This window comes from Neofelis nebulosa, chromosome 13, assembly GCF_028018385.1.
Source record: "Neofelis nebulosa isolate mNeoNeb1 chromosome 13, mNeoNeb1.pri, whole genome shotgun sequence".
Taxonomy (NCBI): Eukaryota; Metazoa; Chordata; class Mammalia; order Carnivora; family Felidae; genus Neofelis; species Neofelis nebulosa.
Genome location: NC_080794.1, coordinates 7,172,183 through 7,187,370, shown reverse-complemented (window position 1 = coordinate 7,187,370; position 15,188 = coordinate 7,172,183).

The window sequence follows — 15,188 nt, the reverse complement described above, 5'->3', positions numbered from 1 at the left end:
AATGCCTGTCTTGTTATTTGAGCTTGAAAATATTAATTTTAGGGGCACCTGGGTGGCTCAGTCGGTTAAGCAAGCGGCAGAATCTTGGTTTTGGCTCAGGTCACGATCTCATGGTTCATGAGATGGAGTCCCCCGTTGGGCTCTGTGCTGACAGTGTGGATCCTACTTGGATTCTCTCTCTCACTCTCTCTCTGTCCCTCCCCCACTTATGCTGTCTCTGTCCCTCTCAAACTAAATAAATAAACTTCAGAAAGAAAGAAAGAGAGAGAGAAAGGAGGAAAGAAAGAAAGAAAGAAAGAAAGAAAGAAAGAAAGAAAGAAAGAAAGAAAGAAAGAAAGAAAGAAAGAAAGAAAGAAAAAGAAAGAAAGAAGGGAAATATTAATTTTAGGTAAGGATAGCTAGGAAGATTGTGAACAGGGTCGGGAAGCTTGGAAGTCCTTTGCTATGAGAAGCCGATATCATCATTGGCACCACTCTGGTGATTTTTTTTTTAATGTTTATTCATCTTTGAGAGAGAGAGAGAGGGAGAGAGAGCATGTGCACATGCTCACACAAGCGGGGGAGGGGCAGACAGAGAGAGGGGACAGAGGATCCTAAGCTGACTCTGAGCTGACAGCCACGAGCCTGATGCTGGGCTCAAACTCATAAACCACGAGATCCTAACCTAAGCTGAAGTCTGACGCTCAACCAACTGAGCCATCCAGGCGCCCCCCACACTGGTGATCCTTAAGTGAATAGTTACCAGAAAGCCAAGTGCCAAAAGGACAGTATAGAATGTTGGCCTTTTGACTTTTCTGTCGGCAACTGTGAAGCTGGGGAGATCCTGGCCTGGCTGAGGATTTTGGATTTCATTTCCTCCTAGCCCTTTGACCTTTCCCTGAAGCCCTGAAATAAAATGGTTTGATCCTGCGCCCCCCCCACCCCCGCCCCTCCACGAAAGAGGACATTTGGAGCCAACTGCACCCTGAGGAGTTCTCTGCTGTGCTATAACTTAAGAAATATGGTCTTACCCTCTGCTTGTGTGATCGTGGTTGGTCCGTAATTCTTGATTTCTGTAACCGTATGATCTGAGATGCTCGTTTATGGCAGCCATATCCAGTACCCAAGTGCTCTGATATCTCACCTATCGGTTAGTATGACTTCCTCCACATATAAAAGACTAGACCCCAACAGTGTTTTCACCTTAGCAGAATTCACTGGAGGAAGGGCTTCATTTCCTTTCACCTGGACCAGAGAGTGGATGAAGGAAGGATGCAAGAAGGATGAGATCGTTATCCCCGAGTAGTACAGGGCAGAAGGCGCCACCATTAGTCCTAACTCAGCCTTTGCTAGAATCCATACCAACCACAGGGCGGAGACGGAGGGAGGCTAAAACATGACAGCAGCAGGCTTGAAGAACAAATGTCCTCTGTGGGGGCCCTCATCCTGCTCCACATAATTGTAGTTTATTGGGAAATGTCTGTAACTTGAGTTCAGGTGCAAAAAGACACAAAGTATTTAAAAATTTATTTACATTTATTTATTTATTTTGAGAGAGACAGAGACAGCGTGAGCAAGGGAGGGGCAAAGAGAGAGGGAGAGAGAGAGAGAATCTCAAGCAGGCTCCACACTGTCAGGACACAGCCTGACATGGCACTCGAACCCATGTACCGTGAGATCATTACCTGAGCCGGAGTTAGATCTTTAACTAACTGAGCCACCCAGGTGCCCCAAGACACAAACTATTTATTTATTTGTTTGTTTGTTTGTTTATTATATTTATATATTTTTTTTATTTAATTTTTTTTAAATTTACATCCAAATTGGTTAGCATGTAGTGCAACAATGATGTCAGGGTAGATTCCTTAGTGCCCTTTACCCATTTAGCTCATCCCCCCTCCCACAACCCCTCCAGTAACCCTCAGTTTGTTCTCCATATTTATGAGTCTCTTCTGTTTTGTCCGCCTCCCTGTTTTTATATTATTTTTGCTTCCCTTCCCTTACATTCATTTGTTTGGTCTCTTAAAGTCATCATATGAGTGAAGTCATAGGATTTTTGCCTTTCTCTGACTGACTAATTTCACTTAGCATCATACTCTCCAGTTCCATCCACGTAGTTGCAAATGGCAAGATTTCGTTCTTTTTGATTGCTGAGTAATACTCCATTGTATATATATACCACACCTTCTTTATCCATTCACCCATCAATGGACATTTGAGCTCTTTCCATACTTTGGCTATTGTTGATAGTGCTGCTATAAACAAAGGGGTGCATGTGTCCCTTCGAAACAGCACACCTGTATCCCTTGACTAAATGCTTAGCAGTGCAATTGCTGGGTCGTAGGGTAGTTCTAGTTTTAGTTTTTTGAGGAACCTCCATACTGTTTTCCAGAGTGGCTTCACCAGCTTGCATTGCCACCAACAGTGCAAAAGAGATCCTCTTTCTCCGCATCCTCACCAATATCTGTTGTTGCCTGAGTTCTTAATGTTAGCCATTCTGACAGGTGTGAGGTGGTATCTCATTGTGGTTTTGATTTGTATTTCCCTGATGATGAGTGATGTGGAGCATTTTTTCATGTGTCAGTTGGCCATCTGGATGCCTTCTTTGGAGAAGTGTCTATTCATGTTTTTACTCATTTCTTCACCGGATTATTTGTTTTTTGGGTGTTGAATTTGATAAATTCTTTATAGATTTTGAATACTAACCCTTTATCTGATATGTCGTTTGCAAATATCTTCTCCCATTCTGTCGGTTGCCTTTTAGTTTTGCTGATTGTTTCCTTTGCTGTGCAGAAGCTTTTTACTTTGATGAGGTTCATTTTTGCTTTTGTTTCCCTTGCCTCTGGAGATGTGTTGAGTAAGAAGTTGCTGCGGCCAAGATCAAAGAGGTTTTTGCCTGCTGTCTCCTCGAGGATTTTGATGGCTTCCTGTCTTACATTGAGGTCTTTCATCAACTTTGAGTTTATTTTTGTGCATGGTGTAAGAAAGTGGTCTAGGTTCATTCTTCTGCATGTTGCTGTCCAGTTTTCCCAGCACCACTTGCTAAAGAGACTGTCTTTATTTCACTGGATATTCTTTCCTGCTTTGTCAAAGATTAGTTGGCCATACATTTGTGGGTCCATTTCTGGGTTCTCTATTCTGTTCCATTGATGTGAGTGTCTGTTCTTGTGCCAGTACCATACTGTCTTGATGATGACAGCTTTATAGTATAGCTTGAAGTCTGGGATTGTGATGCCTCCTGCTTTGGATTTCTTTTTCAAGAGTGCTTTGGCTCTTCAGGGTCTTTTCTGGTTCCATACGAATTTTAGGATTATTTGTTCTAGCTCTGTGAAGAATGCTGGTGTTATTTTGGTAGGGATTGCATTGAATATGTAGATTGCTTTGGTTAGTATCAACATTTTAACAATATTTGTTCTTCCTATCCAGGAGCATGGAAACTTTTTCCATTTTTTTTGTGTCTTCTTCAATTTCTTTCATAAGCTTTCTATAGTTTTCAGTGTATAGATTTTTCACCTCCTTGATTAGATTTATTCCTAGGTATTTTATGGTTTTTGGTGCAACTGTAAATGGGATCGATTCCTTGACTTCTCTTTCTGTTGCTTCATTGTTGGCGTATAGGAATGCAACTGATTTCTGTGTGTTGATTTTATATCCTGCAACTGTGCTGAATTCATGAATCAACTCTAGCAGTTTTTTGGTGGAATCTTTTGGGTTTTCCACATAGAGTATCATGTCATCTGTGAAGAGGGAAAGTTTGATCTCCTCCTGGCCGATTTGGATGCCTTTTATTTCTTTGTGTTGTCTTATTGCAGAGGCTAAGACTTCCAATACTATGTTGAATAACAGTGAAGAGAGTGGACATCCCTGTCTTGTTCCTGACCTTAGGGAGAAAGCTCTCAGTTTTTCCCGATTGAGAATGATATTAGCATTGGGTCATTCATATATGGTGTTTATGATCTCAAGGTATGCTCCTTCTACCCCTACTTTCTTGAGGGTTTTTATCAAGAAAGGATGCTGTATTTTGTCAAATGCTTTCTCTGCATCTATTGAGAGGATCCTATGGTTCTTGTCCTTTCTTTTATTGATGTGATGAATCACGTTAATTGTTTTGCAGATATTAAACCAGCTCTGCATCCCAGGTATAAATCCCACTTGGTCATGGTGGATAATTTGTTTACTGTATCATTGGATCCAGTTGGCTAATATCTTGTTGAAGATTTTTGCATCCACGTTCATCAGGGAAATTGGTCTATAGTTCTTTTTAGTGGGGTCTCTGTCTGGTTTTGGAATCAAGGTAATGCTGGCTTCATAGAAAGAGTTTGGAAGTTTTCCTTCCATTTCTATTTATTGGAACACCTTCAAGAGATAGGTATTAACTCTTCCTTAAATGTTTGGTAGAATTCTCCTGGAAAGCTATCTGGCCCTGGACTCCTGTTTTTTGGCAGATTTTTGATTACTAATTCGATTTCCTTACTGGTTATGGGTCTGTTCAAATTTTCTATTTCTTCTTGTTTCAGTTTTGGTAATGTATATGTTTCTAGGAATTTGTGCATTTCTTCCAGATTGCCCATTTTATTGGCATATAATTGCTCATAATATTCTCTTATTATTGTTTTTATTTGTGCTGCGTTGGTTGTGATCTCTCCTCTTTCATTCTTGATTTTATTTATTTGGGTCCTTTTCTTTTTCTTTTTGATCAAACTTGGTAGTAGTTTATCAATTTTGTTAATTCTTTCAAAGAACCAGCTTCTGGGGCGCCTGGGTGGCGCAGTCGGTTAAGCGTCCGACTTCAGCCAGGTCACGATCTCACGGCCCGTGAGTTCGAGCCCCGCGTCAGGCCCTGGGCTGATGGCTCGGAGCCTGGAGCCTGTTTCCGATTCTGTGTCTCCCTCTCTCTCTGCCCCTCCCCCGTTCATGCTCTGTCTCTCTCTGTCCCAAAAAAAAAAAAAAAAAAAAAAAAAGCGTCAAAGAACCAGCTTCTGGTTTCATTGATGTGTTCTACTATTATTATTATTTTTTTTTGTTTCAATACCATTAATTTCTGCTCTAATCTTTATTATTTCCTGCTGGTTTGGGGTTTTATTTGCTGTTCTTTTTCCAGCTCTTTAAGGCATAAGGTTAGGTTGTGTATCAAAGATCTTTCTTCTTTCTTTAGGAAGGCCTGGATTCCTATATACTTTCCTCTTATGACTGCCTTTGCTGTGTTCCAGAGGTTTGGGGTTGTGGTGTTATCATTTTCATTGGCTTCCATATACTTTTTAATTTCCTCTTTAACTTCTTGGTTAGCCCATTCACTCTTTAGTAGTATGTTCTTCAGTCTCCAATTGTTACCTTTCCAAACTTTTTCTTGTTGATTTCGAGTTTCATAGCGAAATTATGCACGGTGTGATCTTGATATTTTTGACTTGCTGAGGGCTGATTTGTGTCCCAATATGTGGTCTGTTCTGGAGAATATTCCATATCCACTGGAGAAGAATGTATATTCTGTTGCTTTAGGATGAAATGTTTTGAATATATCTGTTGAGTCCATCTGGTCCAGTGAGTCATTCAAAGCCATTGTTTCCTTGTTGATTTTTTTGATTAGATGATCTGTCCATTGCTGTGAGTGGGGTGTTGAAGTCTCCTACTATTATGGTATTACTATCAATGAGTTTCTTTATGTTTGTGATTAATTGATTTATATATTTGGGTGTTCTCACATTTGGTACATAAATGTTTACAATTGTTAGGTCTTCTTGGTGGATAGACCCCTTGATTATGATATAATGCCCTTCTGCTTCTCTTGATACAGTTTTTATTTTTAAAGTCTAGATTGTCTGATATAAGTATGACTACTCTGGCTTTCTTTTGTTGACCATTAGCATGACAGATGGTTCTCTATCCCCTTACTTTCAATCTGAAGGTGTCTTTAGGTCTAAAGTGGGTCTCTTGTAAACAGCATATAGATGGGTGTTGTTTTCTTATCCATTCTGTTACCCCATGTCTTTTGATTGGAGCATTGAGTCCATTAATGTTTAGAGTTAGTATTGAAAGATACGAATTTATTGCCAATATGCCAATTCTTACTCTATAGCTTGTAGAGTTGGAGTTTCTGGTGGTGTTCTCTGGTCCTTTCTAATCTTTGTTGCTTTTGGTATTTATTTATTTATTTATTTATTTATTATTTATTATTTTTAAAAAAAATTTTTTTTATGTTTATTTTTGAGACAGAGAGAGACAGAGCATGAACGGGGGAGGGGCAGACAGAGAGGGAGACACAGAACCGGAAGCAGGCTCCAGACTCTGAGCCATCAGCCCAGAGCCCGATGCGGGGCTCGAACTCACGGTCTGTGAGATCGTGACCTGAGCCGAAGTCGGATGCTTAACCGACTGAGCCACCCAGGCGCCCCTATTTATTATTTTTTAATATATTTTCATCTTTTCTCCCCTCAGAGAGTCCCCCTTAAAATTTCTTGCAGGGCTTGTTTAGTGGTCACAAACTCCTTTAATTTTTGTTTGGGGAACTTTTGATCTCTCCTTATATTTTGAATGACAGCCTTGCTGGATAAAGAATTCTTGGCTGCATATTTTTCTGATTGAGCACACTGAATATATCCTGCCACTCCTTTCTGGCCTGCCAAGTTTCTGTGGATAGGTCTGCTGTGAACCTGATCTGTCTTCCCTTGTATGTTAGGGACTTTTTTTTCCCCTTGCTGCTTTCATGATTCTCTCCTTGCCTGAGTATTTTGTGAATTTGACTATGATATGCCTTGTTGATGGTTGGTTTTTTGTTGAATCTAATGGGGGTCCTCTGTGCTTCCTGGATTTTGATGTCTGTGTCTTTCCCCAGGTTAAGAAAGTTTTCTGCTATGATTTGTTCACATAACCCTTCTACCCCTATTTCTGTCTCTTCCTCTTCTGGGACCCCTATGATTCTGATGTTGTTCCTTTTTAATGAGTCACTGATTTCTCTAATTCTTACATTGTACTCTTTTGCCTTAATCTCCCTCTTTTTTCCTGCTTCATTATTCTTCATAAGTTTGTCCTCTATATTGCTGATTGTCTATTCTGCCTCATCCATCCTTGCCACCAGGGCATCCATCTGTGATTGCTGCTCAGTTATAGCATTTTTTATTTCATCCTGACTAATTTTTACTTCTTTTATCTCCACAGATAGGGATCCTAGTCTATTTTTGACTCCAGCTAGTATTCTTATTATCGTGATTCTAAATTCTGGGTCAGACATCTTGCTTGTGTCTGTGTTGGTTAAATCCTTGGCTGTCGTTTCTTCGTCCTCTTTCTTTTGGGGGTGAATTCCTTCGTTTCCTCATTTTGAAGGGAGAAAAGGAATCAATGAGGTAGAAAAATGAAAATGAAAAAAATTAAAATTAAAAAATATTAAAATTAAAAAATTAAAAACACACACACACAAAATTGAATAAATGATGCTAGATCCTAGGTGTGTTTTGGTCTGGGTGTTGAAAGTGGCTTGATAGATTAGAGAAAAAAGGGGGGGGGGAAGGAAATCATTTGAGAATTGGAAAAAATGAATACACTGGAGTAGACTAAAATGAAATAATGGAAGTAAAATAGAATTTGAGAAAATTTACACAAAAGTAAAGAATATAGTAGAAAAAATTAAATAAAAATATTTATAATAAAAACTAAAAATAAAAATGATTTTTTCTCTCTGTATTCAAGAAAAATAAAAGAAATGAAAAAGAGAAACAAGAAAAGTAAAAAAGGAAATTGTTTGAAAATTTGAAAAAGTGAATACACTGTAGTAGACTAAAATAAAATGATGGAAATAAAATAGAATTTGAAAAAATTTACATAACAGTAAAAAATATGGTACAAAAAATTAAAGAAAAATATTTTTAATAAAAATTGAAAATAAAAATGAATTTTTTTCTCTTTCTGTATCCAAGAAAAAGAAAAGAAGTGAAAAATAGGGGAGAAAAAAAGAAAGAAAATTGAATAGATGGACCTGCTAACAGATTGAAATAGGACTGAAATTACTTCATTTTCCCCTATAAGTCAGACTATGAAGTGCTTTATAGTCCATAAACTAAGCAGGCGGTGAGACTTGTGTTCTTGAAGAGCAAGGTTGGCCCCATTGGGCGGGGCTCAGTGTAACAGCTCCGTTCTACACTAGATGGCGCTGCTACACTACTGGGGTGGAGTGTTGTGGCACTCCTAAGTGCGTATGCGCATGCGCGGGAGTGGTGAAAATGGCATCACCCAACTACCCAGTCTCTAGTATCAGACCTCTGTTCTCCCTGATCAGCAATCGTGCACCCGTGCTCTGTCTTCAGCTCTCATCCACTCCCTCCTTTTTCACTGTCCATGACCAAGCCCCAGGCAATACCTCTCTCCCGAGTTTTGTTTCAGATGTGGCTGTTTTCCCCGGCCCCTTACTTCTGAAGGACCGCGGCTTTGATTCTTTCCACCCCTCTGTGGGAGGGTCTCACCGAGCAATGGCCGAATGAATGTCAGCTGCACCCAGGAACGCTTGCTGGACCCTTCTGCTGCCAGTGCCCCGAGACTGCGGCCAGGTGCCACCCGCCCCAGAAAAAGTTCGCGAGATAGTGTAGCAGCAGCGCCTCAGGGACTGTGGAAAATCACAACACACATCTGGCACCAGGCTTCACCCTTACTGACCTTGTTCCAGCACCAGTGAATGTGGCTGTTCTCTGGGGTCTGTTGGGACCAGGTGGCCTCAACAGTCTCTACAAAATGTCCTTCCAGCAGTGGAACCACTCTTCCCTGTGTGGCCCAAGAACCTCCCAGAACCCACTCTGTTCCTGGGGATTCGCCCTTCCCACCAGAGCACCGCCAGGTATGGAGCTGCAGAGTTGCAGACAGTGCGCTCTCCTTGTTTACGGTCTTAATGGAATTTAAATCCTCTCCTTCCTCCTTTCTCCCTTTTTAGTTTAGTCCCTGCGGCTGTTTCTCATTTTCTACTTTCTCTCCGGCTGCTTTTGGGAAGGGGGGCTTTTCCTGTATCCCCCATCCCCCCTCCCCCCAGCCTCTGTCCTCTCTCCAACGGCAAAAGTGGCTGCCTGCCTGCTGTGGCTTCTCACTCCCCAAGTTCACCTCTCTCCGCCATGTACCTGCTGAATTCTGTGGTTCAGGTTGTGCAGATTGTTATGTTAACCCTCCAATCAGTTTTCTAGGTGTGTAGGATGGTTTAGTGTTGGTCTGGCTGCGTTTCATGGACGCGAGACACACAAAAAACTTCCAAGCTGTTCCACCGTCTTGGCTCCCCCCTGCCCCCCCTCCCCGCTCTGTGTCAAGACACAAACCATTTAAAACTATTATTAGCAATCCTTAACTAATGTATTAGTAACTATATGATTGATATTAGTAATTTAAGATTTTAAGCTAGTTTTTTAATTTGAGATAGTAATTTTTTGTGACATTAATGCTTCAAGATAATAGAAACTAATAAGCATTTTATGGAGTTTACGTATACACATTGTAAGATACCAGGAGATGGACAAGCTGGATAGCAAGGGAGATGTCAAATTATTGGACGGAAACACACATGGTTAAAGAACTTGCTGTAAATTTGATATTAACATACAGCATGGTTTATATAATCTTGGTCTTTTAAATATTGTTTTAAATTTTCATGTCCTGATAACATGGTCCTCAATAATATTATGTTTTACTGAGTATTGTCAGCTGATACCTCTATGGTAGGCCTTGGTCTGGAGAAGTGCTGAGAAGGTCAAGGTACAGCATCAATTTCAGTACCCCCACTTCGACAACATTAAATACTATTCATTCCATGCCTTCTATAAAAATTAAAATAGCAGTGGGGCACCTGGGTGGCTCAGTCAGTTGAGTGTCGGACTTCGGCTCAGGTCGTGATCTTGCAGTTCGTGAGTTCGAGCCCCACATTGGGCTCTGTGCTGTTGGTGCGGAACCCACTTCAGATCCTCTGGCCTGCTTTCTTTCTCTCTGCCTCTCCCCCACTCACGCTCTCCTTTCAAAAATAAACAAAACATTTTGGGGCGCCTGGGTGGCACAGTCGGTTAAGCGTCCGACTTCAGCCAGGTCACGATCTCGCGGTCTGTGAGTTCGAGCCCGGCGTCAGGCTCTGGGCTGATGGCTCGGAGCCTGGAGCCTGTTTCCGATTCTGTGTCTCCCTCTCTCTCTGCCCCTCCCCCGTTCATGCTCTGTCTCTCTCTGTCCCAAAAATAAATTAAAAATGTTGAAAAAATAAATAAATAAACAAAACATTTTAAAAAATTAAAATATCAGCTAATGTTTACTGAATGTCCACTCTGTGTCAGGGCAGGCTGTAGGATCGAGGATCTCATAGAACAAGATGAGCATCTTCCATTTAAAGAAACTGAATAAAGCTCACTATTCTCGTTGAAAGTCCTTGTTTTGGTTTTTAAAGGCATTATTTAGTGCCGCTGGGGGAAATGGCTTCTGATCCTACTTTCAAATGACAATCGCTTATTCTGTGAACTCACAAAGCCAAGCCTACGCCAATGGGTTCAGGAAGGGATGGGGGACTAACAATTATTTCCCAGTTGAGTTTCAGTGAAATCTAAATGTAGTAGGTACCTATTAGGTGGTGTTTTTATCTTTCTCCACTGCCACCCCCAACCTGCATCCCTTTTCAGAAAACTGCTCATTCATAACTACAGGTTGGCTAAGGGAGCAGCCACATTTGGATAACAGGGCCTTGAACCTGGTACAAGAGTTAACCGCTTACCATGCTGAACCAACCAAATCCATTCGCTGAGAATTTGGAGGGATTACCAAGATATCCCTTCACAGACCCAGGTGGGTTTGAAAAGGGAGGGAGTAGGAGCCTGGCACCTGGGAGTGTCCATGTCCTGCTGTATAAACTGAGAAGCAGAAAAGGCTAGTCCGCAGTACAAGGCGAAGAGGAGACAGATGTTCAGAGAGGAACAGGGGTACGAGAGTGTGGATCCTGGTGGTGTTTGGTTGCCCACTTCTGGTGTGTTTCTGGGATTAGATGTCCCGCAACCCCCATTCGCCTAAGCCAACTTCCGCAATCAGAACGCTAAAGACCAGACTCCCATATTTCAAAGAAAATATTTTCCTGTTTACTAAACACTGGAGAGAAAACAAAAATCAGAAGCACTTGTTTCAAAATCAATGCTAGTATATTCCAGGAGTCATTAATATTTTGGAATTAGATGCCTTCTCCTCCTTCCACACCACTCCCTTAGAAGAAAGGTAAAATCCAGTATAAGGTGTAATGACTGAGGTAGAACTATCCTGGTCCTGGGTCCACAACTTCGCAGGACTGTGACCTTGGATGAGTTACTATGCTTTTCCAAGGAAAGAAAACTCTAAAGGTTGCTGGAGGATTAAAAATGTTCAGTACATGTAAGGCTCTGAGAACAGTCCGGCACACAGAAAAATGCTGAATAAATGGGAGCTACCATTGCCCAGGCCATGCTGTGTTCTCCCCTTGCCAGAACAGAGTACAAGGGGTCATTTATACCCTTTCCCCACCCTGCAATAGATGCTCTGCACTCTAGAACTGTCCAGTGATCAATCAGAACTCCAAGTGAGTGCTATTTGAGTCAGAGCCAGCAATGTTAGCAATACTTCAAAAACAACTTCTCTGGATTATTTGTTTTTGGGGGCATTGAATTGGTAAGTTCTTTATAGATTTTGGATACTAACCCTTTATCTGATATGTCATTTGCAAATATCTTCTCCCATTCCGTCAGTTGCCGGGTGTGCTGTTTGAAGGGACACATGCACTCCAATGTTTACAGCAGCATGATCAACAATAGTCAAAGTATGGAAAGAGCCAAGTGTCCATCAACAGATGAATGGATAAATAAGATGTGGTATATATATATATATATATATATATATATATATATATATATATACACACACACACACACACACACACACAATGGAGTATTACTCAGCAATCAAAAAGAATGAAATCTTGCCATTCGCAACTGTGTGGATGGAACTAGAGGGTATCATGCTAAGTGAAATTAGTCAGAGAAGGACAAATACCATATGACTTCACTCACATGAGGAATTTAAGATATGAAACAGATGAACATAAGGGAAGGGAAGCAAAAATAATATTAAAACAGGGAGGGCGAGAAAACAGAAGAGACTCTTAAATGTGGAGAGCAAACTGAGGGTTGCTGCAGGGGTTGTGGGAGGGGGGTTGGGCTAAATGGGTAAGGGGCATTAAGGCCTCTACTCCTGAAATCACTGTTGCACTCTATGCTAACTAACTTTGGTGTAAATTAAAAAATTAATTAATTAATTAAAAAATAAATACATTTTAAAAAATGAAAAAGAATAAAAACAACTTCTTCTCATAGCTCCCTTAGAGGAGGCTGTTGGTCACCCATCATTGCAGAGCATTCACTTAAATATATATAAGTATATATTTTTATATTTATATTTATATTTATATAATGCATATAACTGCATGTAATAATTATAATGGGTATAATCTGTATCTTATGATACTTTGTTTTCTGTGCAGCTTTTATTAAAGAACTAAAATTTTTTATTTCAAAACTCCATATTTTGAATATGTTAAAAAGCCAGATAGTAAAATTAGAAATCCATCAATTGTGCTGGATGGCTAATGTATGGGGAGGGACTGGAAGGAAAGAGGTGGCATAGATGACTGTTGTCACACTGGGGGACACACGCATTTCGGGAAAGAGGTGGCATAGATGACTGTTGTCACACTGGGGGACACGCGCATTTCAGGAATGTGATTCGGCCTGGCAGTCACTCCTATTAGTGATATGGAAAAACAAAAATCCTGTTAAGCACTCATTTAAGGACCAAGTGCAAAGGACTGTTTTAAAGACCTCTAGAATAGGTACTCTTGTCTTTTTTCCAAACAAGAGCACAGCATTTGAAATATAAGCTACAATTTTCTTTTTCTCTTAATGTTTTTTTTTTTTTTTTGAGAAAGAGAGAGAAAGCACGTGTGCGTGCATGCGAGTGGGGGAGGGGCAGAGAGAGATGGGGACAGGGGATCCAAAGCAGGCTCCTTGCTGACAGCAACAAGCCCAATAAGGGGCTCGAACCCACGAACACCTGAGCCGAGTTGGAGCCTCAACCGACTGAGCCACCCAGGTGCCCCTAAGCTACAACCTTCTTAAGGAGAAGGTGGAGTCCTTGAAGGGAATCAGAAAATGGAAACCAGTGATCAAGGACTGTGACAAGGCAGAAGGGATTCTACCCCTGAGTGGAGATTGGGGCACAGATGGTGGGGAACAGAACCTCGCCCCACTGAGCCTGCACAGGAAGCACCAGACTCTTCAGGGGGTTCACGGGTCTGACCCTTGGAGAAGCAGCAGCACCAAGCAAAAGGGAGCAACCACATAAAACCAATAAACGCGGTTTTGAATGAACCAAGGGAAAAGGCAGTGAACTTAAAAAGTTCCAGGCTGGTGTAGAAACCCAGTGTTGCGAGGTTCCCGATGCCTTGGGGTACAGATTGACAGGAGGGAGGAACTCAGGGCCAACACAAACTCCCCTCCATCAGCCTCCTATGACTCGAATGGCTGTGCATTCAGCCTTTCCCTGTCTGCAGTCAATAGCTCCATGACCTTGTCCCGTGCTACCCCAGGTGATGTTTACTTCCCACTGTCTAAATATCAGTGGTGCTGATGTGGAAATGTTGGGTTTTGGAGCCGACAGCCAAGAAAGAATTCCTGAGACGTCTTTGGTACAAAAAGGTGGCTTTATTAAAGCATGAGGACAGGGCCCGTGGGGACAGGGCGCTGCACTGGGGTTGTGACGGGTGACTGATTATCTACTTTCAAGCTGGGAAGGAGTTAGAGATAGTGTAAACCTCCAAGGAATTTTGGAAGCAAGGTTTCCAGGACCTTGAGGGGGCTGGCTGTTGTTAGGAAAAGGTCGTTTACTACTGTCTACTAAAACCTTAGTTATGAGACCCTTCATATGTATACAGGGGGCCATATGCTTGGAGGATGATTGCTAACATATCTCTTGGGGGGTTAGAGATAAAGGAAGTTTCCAAAGGAATTTTTATATGTTAAGGTAGATTTACAGTGTCCTGGAGCTTGGGATGTTAAGCTAAGATTGCCTTTTGCGCTTAGCAAAGTATCAACACGGACTCAGCTGAGCTCCTAGAAGAAGGTCACTCTGCCTGTTTCAAGGACTTGTCAATGGGCTGTAAGTACTAAGAAAATTTAATTTTTTCTTTTGCCTTTGTCCCCCACAGCAGTACTAGTCCTCACTGTGACCTCCCCAGGGTGGAGCAGGCTAGAGTTGGAAAGCGGGAGGAGTTAAGAAAAGGGTCCTAATGTAAAGGGTTCTGTTACATTACTCCCTGATCTGTTTCAGTCTTATTAAGAGTTGCAACATAGGGGCACATGTGTGGCTCCGTGGGTTAAGCGTCCAACTCTTGATTTCAGCCCAGGTCATGATCTCGATATCAGGGTTGTGAGCCCCTGTGGGGGGCTCTGTGCTGAGCATGGAGCCTGCTTGAGATTCTCTCTCTCTCTCTCTCTCTCTCTCTCTCTCTGGCATTCCTCCACTCATGCGCACAGGTACTCTCTCAAAAACAAATAAATAGGGGTACCTGGGTGACTCACTCGGTTAAGCACCCGACTTCAGCTCAGGTCCTGATCTCATGGTTTGTGGGTTTAAGCCCCATGTTGGGCTCTATGCTGACAGCTCGGAGCCTGGCACCTGCTTCAGATTATGTGTCTTCCTCTCTCTCTGCCCCTCCCCTGCTCATGCTCTCTCTCACTCTCTCAAAATAAGTGAAAAAATAACATTAAAAATAAATAAACATTAACAAAAAAGAGTTGCATTATACAAGTTAATGTGTGAAGAAATGGGGCAGAATTGTGGCATGAATTTTACCAGTTTTTTAAATCTTAGAGTCTCTTGAACATGTGTAGCACATTGAACGCTAGCCAAACTCATTATGTTGGTGATTTTAAAAAGATCTTTCTCCATGTGACATTTCGTATTATATAAACTCAGCATTATTAATAATAACATGAATTATTTCATGTTTTTCTCTGTTGTATGATAAAGAGAAGAAAGTTTTATTTTCTTTTTTTTTTTTAATTTTTTTTTAACGTTTATTTATTTTTGAGACAGAGAGAGACAGAGCATGAACGGGGGAGGGGCAGAGAGAGAGGGAGACACAGAATTGGAAGCAGGCTCCAGGCTCTGAGCCATCAGCCCAGAGCCCGACACGG